Consider the following 17767-nt stretch of genomic DNA (forward strand, 5'->3'; position numbering starts at 1 on the left):
AGGAACTTTCCCAAAGTCTCACAGCGTTTAGACAGTAAGTTAAAAGTCCCCAGTTCTTTTTCCTGCTTTGTTCCTCACTCTGTTAGACCCCAGGCAGTTCATTTCCTCTTCTGGGACTCTCTCAAACCCACTACACATCCATTTGCCGTGGTAAAAGCTGGCCGCAGAACTCCCGAGGGACAGGACTCTGCTGGGGAAATATCTTGCTGGGCTCCTGGACGTGAAAAGGAAGCGGGTGGGGGTGGGTCTGGCCAATAGCCCGGGAGACCTCTGGCTTCATTCGACTACTTGGGAGAGTTCCCCAGGAGAGAGGGGAGTCAGACAGAGACTGAAGACCCACAAGACGACGAGGTAAGCCACCAGAGTGGGACCAGAGCAGGGCCAGGACGGCGTCATAGGCAGTGATGGGTGGAAAACCCGCCCCCTCCCCCTCCATCATTCTCGCTGCGGATCGGCGCCCCTCCCCCACTGCCTTGGGGGAAGAGTCCGGGAGGGACCCAAGGGAAGGGGGCTGCATTCCTCAGCTGGCCCCCAGGTGGGAGGCCCGGGAAGTGGAGGGTGCTGCAGAAGCTCTGGGATCATTTTCCAAAGTGAGGGGGAAGGCCCAGCCTCCCAGTAGGAGGAGTGATGGACCCTGAGGCTGGAGAAGCTTCGGGGCGGTTAGATGCGCTCTGGGCTCCGCCCCCCAGGCCCCTTCCCTCACTGCTCAGGGCTGCAGAAGCTCAGCCCCTCTGGCCACCTGGAGGGCGCTGGAGGCCAAAGGCCTGGAGGAGGCCTGGAGGAGGCTGTGGACATTCACCTCACCTGCAGCCCCAGGCTTGAGGGAGAGTTCCCGCTGTCCCCACCACCACCTTGGATGGAAGGACCCTGATCCCCAAACAAGCACAGGGATTAAATGCAGGTCCCATCCCCAAGGAGCATCAGCTGGCCCTGAGCAGAGAGGAGCAAATGGCCAGCTGCTTGTGGCAGTTCAGGGGCAGCTTGTGAGGAGCGGAGACTGAGGCCCCCGAGGTGCGTGTGGGAAGCGGTGCTGTACCCTCCCTGGGCCATCTGCCCCTCACAGTCTGGAGATGACCAGGACTCTGAAGCCTGCTGGTGCTGGGGCCCCAGCTCTCACGAAGCCATCACCGGGACAGCTGCAGGGGGCCATGTGGCCACCTCTGTGGCACAGCTGCAGCCTCTGGGCATCTATAGCATAGATGGGGTTTGGGCACAACTCACAGGCAGGAGGCACGGAGCCAGCATCGGCAAGAGCTGGCAGGAGTGCTGGGGACTGGATTTGCTCCAGTGATTAAAAAGGCGCCAGGTCAGTGTGGGGGTGAAGGGCAGGGAGTGGGCACAGCCCAGAGAGATGGAAGCCCGGCCCGACGGGACTCCTCGGCCAGGCCCATCTCCGAATGTCACCTTCTCCAGCAGGCCTTCCCAGATGCCCTCATCGGAGACGGTCCCCGCTCTCATTCACTCTCCCCAACCCCCCGGAACACACCAAGCCCCTCACCCCCAGTGGGGGTGCCCCCCACCTCCTGCTGACCGGCTCTGAGCAGGGCCTGAGGGTCTCCTTGGTCTCTCCCAAGGCACCCAGTGAAGGTTTGTTTTGTTTTTTTTATTTCTGTTTTTGCCATGCTGGGGAATAAACCCAGGGCCTTTGCTGCGGAGCCGACCCTCTGCAGCACTTTTTAAACCAACTAGGGATGAGTCAGCTCCACCTGGAAGACTCCCTGAGGAGGGGAGGGTGGCTGAGGGCGGGGACCAGGGAGAGAGGAAGGATGCTCCAGGAGCTGGGGACGGAGAGAGGTGCTCGGGGCTGGGAAGGGTCCCCAGATGGCCTGTGACTGTCGGGTTTCCCACCCTGACTCTAGGGCGGGCCTCCTTTGCTGCCAGCCTCAGGCCTCCCAAAAGGTGAGGAGAGAACAGCCCGCAGCCCCCCACCTGACTGTCAGGCCCTGGGACCCTCTCCATAGCCCGGGTCCCACCTTTCCTGTGTCCAGTCCCAGGCGGGGAACCCCAAGTATGGGGGAGCAGAGACAGTGATGTAGCCCTCCCATCCTTTACCGGAGCCCTTGCCCCAGGGGCCTGAGGGGTCCCTCCGGCTGCTGGCCCTTCCCCACACTGGCCATGAGGTGGAACGGGCCTCGTCAGGAGGCAGATGGGGCTGCCTGCCACGTCCTCTGGGGCTTTATGGGGAAAGGGGAGAGGGCGTCCGCCTGGTCAGGTGAGGCTTAGCGCCTTGAGCCAATGGGGAGATCTGCTTGTTTTCTCCCTACTCCAAACCTCCCAGGACACAGGTGGGGCCTGAGAGGGACAGAGAAGGCTGAGGGTCTGGGCCTCCACACGCCAGGAGAACCCGTGACCATTCTGACTTCGTTCCCCTCCTCCCACCAAGCCTCTTTTGGGTGGGTGGCAGCTGGGTTCCTGTCCCAGCTTGTCTTGCAGACAGGAGAAATGCCAAGAGAGAGGAATGGAGAGCTAGAGAGCGTGGGGTCATGGAGGCAGGTGAGGGTGTCAGGAAAGGCTCCTGAAGGGAACCCTGGGCAGGGCCCTGGGAGTAGGCCAGGTGCCCAGGTCACCTGGCCCAGAGAAGAGGGCAGCACAGGACCGCTCCTCTACAAGGCCTAGATCCATCCCCTTTACTTGATGGGGGCTGCCCCAGACTCCATACCTGCAGAGGCTCTGGGTGTGTTCAGAGCACGTGGGATGTGACCCAGTGCCCTGGGGGGTGGCTGCTGTCAGGGCTGACGTGTCCTGGGCAGCCCCCACTTTCTAGCTCCTTGGTGATTTTCTCCTGTCGGCGCTGCCTCCTGCCCAGGATGTGAGGCAGGCAGCAGCTTGCCTGACCCAGCCTGGGCCTCGGGGAGCCCCTCTTGCGGTTGGATCTTCTGAGCTGGGAGCTGAGCAAGACGGCTTCCACCCCATCCTGGGAGCGAGGGAGGCCCCGTCCCTGCCCCCGCTCCTCCACCTCTCCTGAGTGCAGGCCCTGAGCCTTGGGATGCAGCCAGACTCCTGGGCTGGGGGAGGGATGGTAGCTACTGTTCCCTGCCTCCCCACCCCCAGGCAGGGCGAGCCGAGCCAGGCTCCTGCTCTTGCCTTCCCCTCCCTGTGTCCAGGGCCTGCTTGAGTGAGACAAGAGTAATGGACTCAGCGCAGGGCCTGACCCGAGGGCCTTGGCTGAGGGCCCAGCGCTAGGAACGTTGTCCGTAAATATTTGGGGAGTGAATAATGCCCGCCCCTCCCCCCCACGGCCAACTCTGCTGCAGGCCCAGAGGCTGTCCTATGGGAGGAAGCCATGGCCTCCATTCCTCTGCCTCCGACCGTGAGAGCATCAAGGATCCATGGTCCAGACCACTGGGCCCAGTTCTGGCCACAGACAGGAGCACACTGTCTTTGTCACCCAGGAGCAGTTCCATTTCAGCCATCCCTCTGCCTCTAGGATGGCTAGCATCTCCTCCAGCCTGCAGATGCTGAGCTTTCTCTCTAGCATACAGAATCCCTTGCTGTGGAGGTTCTTTCTGAAGTCTAGCTTCTGCCACACCAGGACCCCCTTATGTGGTTCTGGAATGGAAAGGAAACCCATCTGCCCTTTGGATCGTCAACTGTGGTCCGCACCCTGCTCTACTGCGCCCCCTCCTGGAGAGCTGTTTCCTGCGGCAGTCCACTAGAAGGCTCCACCATGGTTGGATGCCTTTAAGCTCTTTGGGGGTTCCCTTACCTGCCCCAGCAAGAGTTTGCAGCAGGACACAGCCCTCAAACTAAGCTTTCCTGTCCTTTCCCCTTTCCTCTAGCCTCAGATCAGGACAAGGATGTCTTTTGAAAGGCATCTCACCATACCGGGCACCTGAGAATTTGAGGTAAGTACCTACCGCCTGCCGCACAGAGGGGGTTGGGGAGGGTGCAGAGGCCAGGCAGAGGAGCAGGAAAGCTGGCCTCTGTGTGCTTTCCCAACATTGTCCTGTGTACAATTCCGTCTCTTGGGGGCCAGGGACTGAGCCCAGGGGCACTCGACCACTGAGTCACATGCCCAACCCTGAGGGCCTCGCTAAGTTGCTGAGGCTGGCTTTAAACTCGAGGTCCTCCTGCCTCAGCCTCCTGAACCGCTGAGATTACAGACATGTGCTGCCACGCCCAACTTCCAACCTAATTTCGTGAGACTCCCTTGCCCTACTTCCTTGTTGTATAAAAGCAAGATCATGAAACCCTCCAAAGTTCAGCTTTCTCACCTTGTGAAATGGGGATAATAGCTGGGCACAGTGGCACACACTGTAGACCCTGCCCTGAAAAGGCTGGCATTTGTTTGAACCAGGAGTTTGAGACTAACCTGGGCAACATAGTGAAATTCTCTCCCCCCAAAAAATAAGTAAATAAAATGGGAATAATAATAATAGGACCCCCACATAGGATTTTTTAAAAGTATCAGCTGAGATATGCATACAAAGCGCTAGGCATAGGATAGAGCATACAATAAGTGCTCAGTAAATACTGACCATGATGACTAACCCCTTGCAGGGGTACTGGGGATTGAACCCAGGGGCACTCTACTCCTGAGCTACATCCCCAGCCCTTTATATTTTTTTATTTTGAGATGGGGTCTCACTAAGATGCTAAGGCTGGCCTCGAGCTTGTGATCCTCCTGCCTCAGCCTCCCAAGTCACTGAGATTACAGAAATGTGACACTGCTCCCAGCCTGACAAGAATTTTAAGATGCCAAGTCCCCTTTCCCAAGTTCCTGCAGCCCTCTGCTCTGGGTCAGTTCAGGAAGCTGTGCCTGGGCCTGGACCAGACCCTGTGCTCCAGCTCACCTGGGTCTGGTGGGGTCAACCTGCTCCCACCACTGTTGTCCCCATTCTTGGGGCTCTCCTGGGCCTCAGATCCAGTGCCTCCCTCCCGTGCCCACCAGCCTTGCCAAGCGGGGGTGCCCATCCCACTTCCAGGAAGAGGGACATAAACATAGCTGTCATGGGCCAGGGCCTGACATCCTGTCGGGAAGCCACTGGCAGTCAGGGGCTGCAGTCAGGGTCGGGGGGGCAGGGTCTGGGGAATTCTGGGGCTTGAGTCGGGGGGGCGCAGGGTGGGGAGAAGCACCCTTCCTGGGCTGGGGGAGAGCAATCCTCTGGGTCCCTGAGGGGCAGGGCGGGCCCCCCAGGGCTCCGTGCGGCTCCACACCCCTGCCTGCACTCCTGGTAGGTACCACGTGGCCTCTCTCTGTGGTTGGATTTGTGTTTCTCTGGTGGTTAATGAGGCCGAGCATCTCTCATATGCTTATTGGCACTTTGCACAACTCCTCTGGAGAAATGTCTATTCAGATTCTTTTTAATCACCTCACTGGCACCAAACCATGAGGCTGTCCCCTCAGCTTCCAGTCCCCCCACCCCAACAGCCTGGCCTAGGTGCAGTTCTAGCTAGGCCTCCATCCCTCCCCATCCAACCTTCAATGACTCCCCATTGCTTGCAGCCAAACTTGCAAAATTCTGTTTTGTGAAAATATTTTCTGAGAGTTTCCTTTGAAGATGATTCCACTGTTAAACTGTGATCAAAGTTTGGGGAAACTCTGCATATTCTAACCCACTTCAGGAGTTTACCAATGTGCAAGGCAATTAGTGTGTACAAGGCTCAGAGAAGTCCCCAAACAAACCATCCGTCCCCCTTTTATTGGCACTGGGGATCTAACCCAGGGGCGCTTTCCCACCGAGCCACATTCCCCAGCCCTTTTTATTTTTTATTTTGACACTTAGTTGCTAAGGACTCACTAAGTGCCTGAGGCTGGCCTTGAACTTGCGATCCTCCTGTCTCAGCCTCCCAAGTCATTGGGATTACAGGCGTGTGCCACCGTGCCCAGCAACAATTCCCTCTTTAACCCAGCACTTCCCAAATTAATGTAATGACAAATTCACATGCACACCCTTGTATTTTCTTTTTTATAGCTCTATTGAGATGTAATTCACATGTCATACGATTCATTTAAAATGTACAGTGCAATGGCTTCTGAGTAATCACGTGCCTCGTAGTGATGTTTAAGTCAGCCGTGAACCCTATGTGACGACAGGTACCATCCATCCTAGGTGGGTAGCAGGTTATACCACCCAGGTTTGGGTAAGCGTCCTCTCTGATGCTTGCACCATGATGAAGCTGCCTAAGAATGCATTTCTCAAAACCCATCCCAGTTGTTAAGTGACGCATGACTGAATATCTGCAAATCATGTAGGTATCACTATAATCAAATTTAGAACATATATATAACCCCAAAGAAATCATCCTCAACTTGTCCCCTCATTTTCCCGTCCTCTGCCTAGACAACTGCTAATCTCCTACCTGTCTCCATCTTTGCCTGTTCTGGAGAGTTCGTGTAAATGGAACCACAGCCTATGTGGCGTTTGTGACTGGCTGCTTTCACACATTGATTTCAAGGTTCTTCCGTAGAGTCACATGTATCAGAACGTTGTTGTGTCTTGCCCAGTGGAATCCCACTGTGTGAATGGACCATGTTTTGTTGACCACTTATCAGTTGAAGGATGCTCAGGCTATTTCCCTTGGGGCTATTTTGAATAATGCTGCTGTGGATATTCATATGCAACTCTTATTTTATTCATTTATTTATAAGTGGTGCTGAGAATCGAACCCGGTGCCTCACCCGTGCTAGGCAAGCGCTCTACCACTGAGCCACAACCCCAGCCCCCTCATATACAACTCTTTACGTGGACATGTTTTATTTTTCTTGGGTGTTACTTCAGGTGGAATTGCTGGGTCAATTGGTAACTCTCTATTTAACCATTGGAGGACCTGCCAGAATATTTTTTGAAGCGATGACACCGTTTTTACCCTCCCAGCTTCAGAGCTGGAGGCCCAGGCTTTCCCGCACATTCGATCACACTGGTTTCCTGACTTCTTGGTTCTCGGTGCTCAGGAGTGTGAGGTGGTAGCTCGTTGTAGTTGCGACTAGTGTTTCCCTGATGGCTAATGAGTTGAGTGTCTTCCGACGGTGCTCCAGGTCATTTCTCGATCTCCTTTGGAGGAATGTCTATTCAGATCCTTTGCTCATTTTTAAAGTTAGAATTCTTTATATAGTCTAGATGCAAATCCCTTATCAGATATGTGCATATTTTATTCCATTCTGGGGGTTGTCTTCTAACTTTTTTTTTTTTTAAGTACTGGGAATTGAACCCATGGGCCTTAACCACTGAGCACATCTCCAGCCCCTTTTTATATTTTATTTAGACACGGGATCTTGCTGAATTGCTTAGGACCTCTCTAAGTTGCTGAGGATGACCTTGAACTCATGATCCTCCTGTCTCAGCCTCCCAAGCAGCTGGGATTACAGGTATGCGCCACGGGCAACCAGCTCTTTTTACTTTCTTGATGGTATTCTTCAATGCACATGGGTTTAAAATTTCAATGGTGTTCAGTTCATCTACTTTTCTTGTTGTTGTTGATTGTCCTTTGATGTTATAGCTAAGAATTTAATACCAAACCCAAGATCACTAAAACTTACTCCTATGTTCTCTTCTAAGAGTTGTATAGGGTTACCTCTTCTATTTATTTCTTTGATTCATTTTGAGTTAATTTTGGGGTATGGTAAGGGTTCAGCTCCATTCTTATGCATGTGGCTATTCAGTCCTCTCCTCTCTCCTTTGGTGTTTACAAAACTCAAGGGACTCTGGTGCCCCAGGAAACACCAGCTGGGAAATGACAACCTATAAGCTCAGGGGCCAACTGACCCAGAAGTCTCTGCTGTTTACAAAGCCCTGCTTTCCTGTGCACTCTGCTTACCACCTCAACTCTGTTCACCACCTCATCTGTACTGAAGTACATTTACTGAGCTCTGCCATGTATTTTGCTGAAATAACAAGTTAGCCCGTGTAAAAGAATTAATAGAACTGCACTGTCAGAGCTGGAAGGTGCCATTCCAGGACAGTTCGTTGATTTGATGGAGGGAAGGCCTCTGAGGCGCCCAGGCCACATCAGGACCCAGGTCTCTTCACCTCCTGCAGGGTCATTTCCCCACCCTGCTGGCTGTGCAGGCCCCTGGTCTGAGCTCTTCTCAGGCAAACAGGACAAGACCCCAGGGACCCTGCCCTGTCTCTCTCCTCCTAGGACACGGGGAGAGGGTGGACCTGCAGGCGTTCCTCTCTGACTTCACGACCCTCAAAGGCCCTGCCCCCACACAGGACCATCCCCCGGTTCTAGTCCAGCTTTCTCGGTCTTCTTGGAGGGCGCACCGGGAATAGAAGGTGGCAGGCAGCCAGGGGCACAGGGCGGGCCGGGAGGAAGGGCCCCTGGTCCGGGTCATTTCCTGGCACCCTTGTTTGCCGCGTGCCCCTGACTTCTGGTGGCTGTTTCCGCCCGGCCCCGCCCACAGCCTCCCAGGCGGAGTGGGCAGCTGGCCTGGGCCTGGAGTCCTCTCCTGGTCAGGCGGAGTAAGATGAGAATCCGGCTGGCCGCGCCACGCATGCCTTAAGGCACCCCATTAACCCGGTCGGGCCTTGGGTCTCCTTAATGAAGGATAACATGGCTGACCTCTAAGGGTTTGTCACGAGGAAATATACATAAAAAACCTAGCACAAGGTTTTCCAGGAGGTCTACTTTCCCTTGTGTTGTTGGGGTCTCCATCTGAACCCTTGGAGAGCTTTCTGGGCTCTTCTATGACGCGGACACCTCTCCCCCTCAGCTAGAGCTGATGTTCCCACTAACTGCCCAGAGCCCCCCACCACCCATCTTCTCGTTAGCTCTTGAGTGTCTTTTTCCTTGACATAAAACACTCACGTCCCACAGCAATGGCACCTGAAGGGGACATTGTGAGTGTTTCCACGGTTGAGAGGAGGCAGTTCTTGACCTCCACTCCAGCAGAGAAGTGCGGTAGGGCTACTAGGATGGAGGGAATGAGGGTATGAACTTGCTTTCCTGAAGGTCAAGGATCTGGAGGACCAGGACACTGCTGCTACCCTCCACCACCATTGCCACCATCATGCCAGTAAAAGATAACCTTTGTTGAGTTATTACGATGTGCCAGACACCTTGCGCGGTTCTGTGTACTCTCTACAGTGATTCTATGGTGAGGGTATACTTAACTCTGTGTTCCACGGAGGGGAGGGGAGGGGAAGTCAAGTGCCAAGAGCTTAAGCAACTTGAGACAAGCTAATAGGTGACCAAATGTGACACATACTCTATCGGAGGGAGACACATACTCTATGAGGGTGAGAGTGGAATGAAAAGCATCCTGTGAGCCCCAGGGAAGGTGGTGAGGGAAGAGGAACTGCCAACAGGCAAAAAGCCAGAGCCTGTGGGCAGAGGGAACAGGTGAGCCAGGGAAGCAGGGAGCCGGCGTCTGGGGCAGGGAGTCCACCTCGCAGCTGGGGCTGGTGGGGAGCACGGGGAGCGAGGAGGACCTGGCTGCAGGTAGGCTGGCAGCTGGCTGAGGACCTTGGGCTGTGGCTGAAGAGCTGGGTTTAGCGGTGGTCTGTACGGCATCTGGGTTGGGTTTTGAGTGGGGTCTGATCTGAGGGACATGAGGATCCCTTGGAACTAGGTGACGATTGTCTTTAAGGAAAGGAAGGGAAGGCGCTGGGCACTGGGCCCGTGCCAGGTGCTTCCCATGTCTGACCTCACTCCGTCCTCCCTGCAGTCCTGAGAGCCAGGCAGGGTTGTCAGCTCTTTGCCAATAAAGGAACTGAGTGAGGCTCAGAGGTGAGAGTCCCTTGGGGTGAGGGGACCCTGCCTCTGTTTGCACACGGGTGGCAAGGGTGGCTGTGCATCACTCTGAGCTCTTCTCAGGGCATCCGTGGGTGCAGAGAGGACCGGGCTGTCATGGAATGAAGTTGGGACCCTTGGGGCTGCAGCCAGAGTCACCAAGAAAGCTGGAACCATAAGAGGGCTGGAAAGAAGGAAGGGCGGCCCTGGGGGCAGGGAGTGGAGCCCAGGTGCAAGGTGGCCAGAGGCCCCGTAGGAAGTGGGACCCTGAGGGCTGTCTTGGGTGAGCTTCCTGTGGCCCAGCCAAATACCTGGAGCCAGGCCGCATGCCCAGTCAGCAGGGACAGGAAAAGGCGATAGGAGTTTCTCTCTGCTGGTGGGTTTGAGGTGGGCTGCCTTAAGGTCCCTTGTGGTCTCTGGTCTCCTGGTCTGCATTCCTGTCCTGGAACCTGGAAAGATTGCTGGCCAGTCCTGCATCTCTATCCAGGAGGCCCTAGGAGTCCCGCTGACTCACTGGCCAACCTCGCTGCCGCCCCTCACCCTGTGTCCCCATCATCCCACCAGCTCCCGCCCTGGCTCCTCTTCCTCCAAATGTATTTCAAGCCATCCACATCTCTACCTGCCCTCCCTTGCCTGCAGGAGGACCTTCTCATCTCTGGGCCTCCAGATGATCTTCTGGTGTCTTTACTAGAGGAAGCTCTGAACTCCACCACGGCTGTCAGCTTCTTCCCTTGGGCAATGCCACCAGCTTCCTTCAGATCCAGCCCAGCAGGCTGAAGCCCAGTTCCTGGACCCTGCACCATGTCCCCCTGGGCACAGCCTGACTTAGAGGCAACTCTGCTTGTAACTTCTGCGCCACTCCCCTGCCCCTGGACTTCACCCCCGTCCTCCTCCATCGCATATGCCTCCGCACCCCCATGCGCCCTTCTTCTGTGGAGGTGGACTGTGTCCCACTGCTTCTGAGCCACACGTAAGGGTGGCTGCCCAGAGCCATTCTTGGAGGATCAGCCTTGATGTCCTTTCAGCCGTGTATAACTGCTGCACTCAGGGTGTCCCTGAGGTCCAGGACAGGGTGGGGAAGGGGACTCCCAGAAGGAAAGGGCCAAAGCCCTGGGGAATTGTTTTGCAGGACATTGAAACCTCCTTTGCCATTGTCTTCACGCTGCTAACAGTTACCAGAGAGGGTGTACATGTGCCGTCTGGAACCCTGCCCAGCCTCCTCCCCAACAGGCCCCTCCGAGTCTTCCTGGGTCCCAGCCCTTCTCCTACTCTACCTTCCTGCCCTCCCCCACCTTCACAGCTGCCTGACTCATCAGTACTCCAGGGCCTAGTCTCTGGTGATGCTGTCACATCCTGCCTCCCGCCCCTCGGGGAGCTGAGGGCCACCCTGCCAGGTATGGCCCCCTGCATTTTAAAAATTTACTTATTTATTGTGGTATTGGAGATAAAGCCCAGGGCCTTGTGCATGCTAGGCAGGTGTCCTACCACTGGTCTATATCCCCCGTCCACCCCCCGCTGCCCTTTTTTTGAGACGGGGTCTTGCTAAGTTGCCCAGGCTGGCCTCAAGCTTGCCATCCTCCTGCCTCAGCCTCCCAAATGGCTTGGGTTTCCAGGTGTGGATCACCTTGCTGGCCACTCCCTGGATTTTAATAGGAACCTTCACGAGGCCAGGCCTTTGCCCACCCAAGCATCCCCGGGTGCTTGTGATGAGGATTCCTATAATCCTGGAAGGAAAAGAGAGAGCCATCATTAGGAGGAGCCAAATCAGACTCCATGGAGGGCCAGGCCTTGCACACCAGCTTGGGCTCCTGAGGCCAGGGCTGCTGCCTCCACCCTCAGTCTGCCCCACCAGGCGAGCTCCTTAGCTCTGCTTAAACTTGCAAGCAGGTTTTACATCAGTAGCAGTTGGCTCCACTGCCCTTCTGGGGTCACAGGCTGGGATCAGGGACAAGGGCCTGGAGGAGGCTTCTACCTGTATTACTGAGGGCCTCTGTCCACAGCAGGCAGGGAGGAGGAAGTGAGTCAGTGGGCACAGCGATTCATGCCTCAGAATTCTGACTTTCCTTTTCAACCCACTGAGCCAAGACATTTGTCCCAACAGGATCCCGGCTGGGGGAGGGGCCAGGAACCAGGGGATATTAAAGAGACAGAGCTGGCCTCTTGCTCACTGGGTTCCTTATTTTCGGGCCATAATGACTGTGTCTGACTGAATTCAGCTGGACATATAGGGGTTGAAGACCTGCTGAAGGTCAGGGTCTGTCATGGGGTGGGTGCAGGTGTCATCACACTGAGTGTGACAGTTATTACCTAGAGAGCAAGGGACGGACTTCTGGGCCCCAGTTCTGGTGCCTCAACAAACCTGTGAGTTTGGTGTCTTCAAGTTCAATTTATAGAGGAGGCTAAGGGAAGTGAAGGAACTTGTTCAAGGCCACCGTCACCCCAGTCTGTGATCCTACTACAAACCCACACGGGCTATCAGTGCAAGACCTGGAAGATTCAAGTGATGTGTGTGTGTGTGTGTGTGTGTGTGTGTGTGTGTACATGCTTGTGTGCGTGAATGTGAGGAAGAGTGGAAACTCATGAGAGATTTCCAAGAAAAATTGAACATTTTCCAAGAGGACAAGTGAGTTTAAGACATTTCAAGCAGAGTAACCCGCATGTGCAGAGGTCGGTGGCAGGAACCGGCCCAGGGTGGTGTGTTCATGGAATCCCGTGGGGGGCGGGACAAGGCACTAAGACCCAGGCTGGCATGGGAGGAGCAGGTTGTGGGGTGAGGGAGACCTGAGAGAACTTTCTGGACATGTGGAGTCTGGGTAGCTGGGGCAGCCAGCAGGAGGTGGCTGGTGAGGGTCAGAGGTCAAGGCTGGAGCCCAGAGGAGCTGGGTGGGTGTCATCAGCATGTAAGAGACTTGTAACAGGCAGAAGTCACTGGAAGGAGACCACAAGCAGATAGTGGACTGAGGGGTCCCATGAGGGGACAGTGCTGGGAAGAGGACCAGGGGACGGTGGGGAGGAATTTCACTAAGACACAGAACTGTGCCACCCTAGAAAGGTTGGGACAAAGGACCAAGAACAACCAGAGTTTGCCCATCTAAGGAGACAGATGCCCAGTTTCTGTGAGTTGCCAGGTTGGGGAGGTGGAGAGGGCCCTGATAACCCAAGGTCAGCATCTCTGCTCCAGGGGAGGTCATACAGGCGATGCAGAGCGGCTGTGTCTTCTGAGCTGTGGCTTCCTAGAAGAATAGCAGGTGGCCGATATGACTGGGGGTAGGTGGGACAGTGGGATGCCTGGTGGCGGGAATAGCAGAAGGCCAGAAGGCTGGGGCAAGAGGTTGCGTGGTTCCATTGGGAACTGCAAGGGGCATCTGTGTGTGGCATGGGAAACAGGAAGAGGAAGTAGTAGGTGAATGACAGATGAAAAGGTGAACTTGGTCATCTCAAGGAGGGCACAGTGTCCTGAGGGAAGGGAGGAGCCATTGGTGGTGTCCAGGAGGAAAGTGATGAGGGCAGACCTATGGGAACTGGCTCCAGCTGCTGTGCAGATGTAAGGAGAGCAGGAGGCAGGGTGGGGCAACCGGAAGCATTGCAGTGATCCCGAGAGAAGGGACAGGAAATGGTGGCAAGATACCAAGAAGGCAAACTACGTGATTGTCCAAGTTGGGTGGAGAGATGGGGAAGTCCAGGCTTCCAATTGAAATGCGCCCCTGGGAGCAGAGCAGGTTGGAGGACACATGTGGGTCACTTAGGGGTGCCCTGAGTCATAGCACCTGAGGAAATTCCCATCAGGAACTTGGGTTTAGTGACTACACCCCTAGGGGTGGACACTGATTTGAGGGTTGTTACCGCAGGATAACTTTTATCAAAATATCAGAAAGACATAATGGAGAAAGGATTTCCTGCTTTTTTAAGTCTTTATTTCTACCTGGGCAAATAGCTACCTTCCATCCACTGTACGGCAGATACATGTCCATGTCCATCACATCCACATCTCAAAGAAGGCAACAAAACTCAGTTATTGATAAGCAAGCCATGGTGACACTGGTCTCCAGCAGGGCAGTTCTTGGGGTGCCATGACCAGGACTTTGTACCATGTGCAAGCTGGATGCCACTGTCACTTATTCACCTAGCCCTTCTCTAGGGTCTTACTGACCTCCTACCCAGTGAACAAATCAGAGCCACTGGTAGAAGGGTAAATATTGACAGGTGCACTTCTTATACCTTGTCCCTGAGGAGCCCACTATGGGGGGAAGGACCTGACCTTGGAGTCAGGCAGCCCTGGGGGTAGTACCAACCACATCAGGGGAAGTGCTCCTACCATCTGTTGTACCTCGGGCATCTCAGTATTTTCATCTCTAAACTGGGAGACATCTACCTCAGAGGGTTCTTAGAAGGTGACATACCTAAAGGGCTGGGCCACAGTAGGTGCTCAATAAATATTAGCTCCCTTCCCACATTCAAATATACATAAAATATTCAGAGACATGTAGCCACGTAGGTGAACAACTGTGAACACCTAGGAACCATGTGAACAGACATGTGTCCAGGCAACATTCACGTAGAAGCTCTCAGTCCCGGTGGAAAGGAGGGAGCGGTGGGAGATGAAGCCCCCTTGGCCACTTTTACCCCAGTACAGAACGCAGCCAGTAAGAAGGCCTCTTTCTTCCAGAGGACTAGGCCCCACAACAGGGACTTGGAAGAGAACCTCACTCATTTTTGATACCCTGAGGCAGGGGTGTAAGAGGGGGACTCAGTTCTGCACTGGTACATCTCTACTGGTCATCAGCGAAGGACAGAGGCTGAGGGATTCTGAGTCAGAGACCTGGTCTGGACTAGGCCCACATCTGGGTCACTGAGGGAGGAAATCTGATAAACCCATTTATGCTTGGCCACTCCCCTGCCTCCCTCCCCAGTAATTTGCATTTTCAATTCAAGTTAGAGATAGAGACCTGAGTCTTAGTTGGATAGCAGAGATTCAGTCCACTTGGTTAAACAAACACAAGAAGCCTCGGGACACACTGGACACTGATTGTGGAATGATGAGGGATATTTTTCTTTTTTCTTTTTCCAGCCCTTTCGTTTCAGTTGGGAAACAGAGGCCCAGAGCAGGAAGGGAACTTGCCCAAAGTAAGGCGGCAGGAGAGAGCCTGCGCTCAACCCAGTGACTCTCTCCAGCGGTGGCCTGGGCCTCGGGCTCACAGACTGGGGCAAACACAGCAAGCGCTCAATGAACAGGAGCCACCCTTAAAGAATATTGATATTGTCACTGTTCTGGCTGGGAATCTTCATCCCCAACCAGGCCCCCACACTCTTGCTTTAGTTCTAAGCATCGCCACAGCTGGTCGACTCTCTTCCTCTTGTCAAAACACTCCTTCTCCATCCCTGACCCTCCTAAAGCTTGGCTTGCACATTGCTGTGGTCACCTACTGAGACAGATGGACCCCATCCATGGTTTCATTTGGATGTCAAGATGAAAGGACGCCACGCACACACCGAGAGGGTTTGAAAAAGTTTATTATTTACATACTTGTGGTCTCAGTAAAGCAGGGCCAGCCTCTCAAGCGGGTCCCACATGGCTTGAGTCAGGAGAGGAGGTCAGCCCTAGTTTTCATTGTGGTCAGGGTGAGTGTTGAGGCAGGAAGGGGCTTGCGAGTCTCCTCCCTTGCCAGAGGAGGCTGCAGCAGGTTTTCTTACCAGCTCATCAGGTGTGGGACACTAGGGGAAGTGGGAAGGCTGAGGCTTAAAAGCCACCAGCAACTATCAGTGTGCCTGTGTTTCTCAGTTCACGTTACTAGGTGGGTCCCTTCTATCTAGGGAAAAGTTGACAGATAGAGATGACATGGTCAAGTCAACTGGGGGATGAAATGAGGCCAGGGAGGGTAAAGGATTTCCACCCCGTGGCATGAACTTGGGATTTCTTTTCCTCTGTCTCTCCAGCCCAGACTCTTCCAGTCTCTGCATCTCCTCCTCACACCAAGTCCGTCTCCCCGAGATCTGTCTGACACTCCCCCACATTCCTTAACCAGGCCTTCTCCCTAGCAGTTGCCCCAGCTCCGCTCCCACATTCCCTTCGGACACTCCCCGGGAGTGGAAAAGCCATCCCTCATCCCTTTCCTGCTCCCAGTCCCCAGATCGGACATGCTGCTCATTCCTGTTTGGGATGGCCAACGAGATAAGGCCTGGTACGGAGCCATCTGTCATCACAGGCTCCAAGCTGTTTTGGGCAGGACCCCTGCCCACACTGAATGTTCACCTGAACCCCTGCCCTCCCGACCCTGGCCATCTCCCCTTCTTTAGGAACAAGGCGGAGGGGCTCAGAGGCCAGTAGAAGAGCAAAGGTAATGCTCAGCTTTCGTCAGCTTCTTGTTCCTTGACCCTGGATGTCTCAAGACTGACAACCAGAGATGAGACGCTGGGTCACTGCTTAGGAACAAATGCTATCCTAAGGGCAGACAGGGACAAGTGTCCTCTCCCCAAACACCACAGAGAAGACTGTTATCGCAGCTGCTTTTGTTTAGGCATGTCTGCCTGACTGAACAACATCTGCCTGGAGTTGGTCTCTTAAAGATACAGCTGTGTTCAGTGGCTGCCTCTCATAAATCTCATCAGACTGTACATCCAGGTAACCTCCTGAGGTTTATTTAGTTCCCTCCTAAGGCAAATGACGAAGATAATCTTGATCTCAGGAGGAAGAAATGATTTGTAAACTGTAAAGTCAGGCAGGGGCCTCTTCCCAGGCTCTGATTCTAATCTAGCATTACTCATTTTTTATTCTGTTCCTTAAAGAGGGTGCCAAATTATACAAGCTTCAGGTCCCACCAAACCTGGATCTGTCCTTCGGATTGTACAACTGTTAATTATAAGCGTAAGTGGTTCAGAAGGACTTCAGATCAGATATAACACTGGAATCAGATACAACAGAGAAATCCTAGCTGTGTGGCCTTCATCAGATTGTTTAACCTCCCCGAGTCTCCATTTTCCTGTCTTAAAACATAGTTAACATCTCAGTGATGTGAGGACTTAATGATATTAATTAAGAACCTAGTATAGTTCTTAATGCATATGTGCTTAAATACATGGTACTGTTCTTCTTACTGTAAGAGAATACAGGGGAAAAAAAGCTAGGAAAAATGAGTCTCTGTGCTACAATAAGGGAAACCTGAGTTAGACTCAAAGTACATTGTGACCTTCTGAAATTCCCTTTCAGTTTGATTCTTCTGCTTATTATGAGATCTTTGGCCCCGTCCTCCTATCTCCATCTGGCACCTCCTACTACACACCTGTGGAGGTTGGTGTCCCCGCCCAGTCTCCAAACATTCAGTTCGAGCCTGGGTGAGAGGAGGGAAGGACCTTGGGGATTCTGTTGGGTTTGGCCCTGAAGACAGGAGTGGCTGAGAAATGGGTTCAGTCTGGACCTCTAACTCCCTGGCCACGCAGTGCGCTCTAAGGAGGGACTCGTTTCCATATCGACAGTCTTATACCAGAAGGCTTAGCCCGGGAGAAAATGCTGTCATTTTACTAATCACAATTAGCGATGCTTGGTTATTACCACTGCAAAATATCTGTCTGGCTTTGCTGACGAACCATCCTCAGCTTGGATCGCTTGGATCATGATGGGTGGGAGTGGGTGAGCAGGAGAAATAAATCCCAAAGGACATCGAAGGTGCTGGGTGCGAGGAAGAACGCCCAGAGACCGTCAGTCATCTCCTAGGGACTCACGGCGCTGCGGAGGCGAGTTCAGCATTCCAACCAGCTGCGCGCAGACGTCGATTCCCAGATATGCCAACGCCTCATCTGTCCAGCCCGGACAGCCGAGGTGGCCGCGCCTGGAACGGCCTTTCCAGCAGCAGAAGCAGCTTCGGCAAAGCGGCCAGACAAATCCCACCCCTGGCCCCGCCCGTTCAGTCCTCAGTGCTCTGGAGGCGACGCTTCCCGGGAGAAGTGAGGGGCGGGGAGGGGAAATTCAAGCCTTCAGGGGCTCCCGACAGGTGTCTGGGGTAGAGGGCGGAGCCCGGGTAGGAAGGATGAGGAGGGAGGGGCGGTGCTGCCCCTTTAAGAGGCGGTGGCGGGGCCGGGACCTTTTCTCTTTCCCCGG

General features: G+C 54.3%; 1 long non-coding RNA gene across 1 annotated transcript; it reads left to right on the forward strand.

Moving 5' to 3' along the window:
• Positions 1-247: 247 nt before the first annotated feature.
• LOC124980942 (uncharacterized) lies at positions 248-7262 on the forward strand. The gene is made up of 3 exons (XR_007107895.1): positions 248-351; positions 3780-3845; positions 7207-7262. It is a non-coding gene; the product is annotated as an uncharacterized LOC124980942 (long non-coding RNA).
• The last annotated feature ends 10505 nt before the right edge of the window (positions 7263-17767 follow it).

Source organism: Sciurus carolinensis, chromosome 3 (assembly GCF_902686445.1).
Source record: "Sciurus carolinensis chromosome 3, mSciCar1.2, whole genome shotgun sequence".
Taxonomy (NCBI): Eukaryota; Metazoa; Chordata; class Mammalia; order Rodentia; family Sciuridae; genus Sciurus; species Sciurus carolinensis.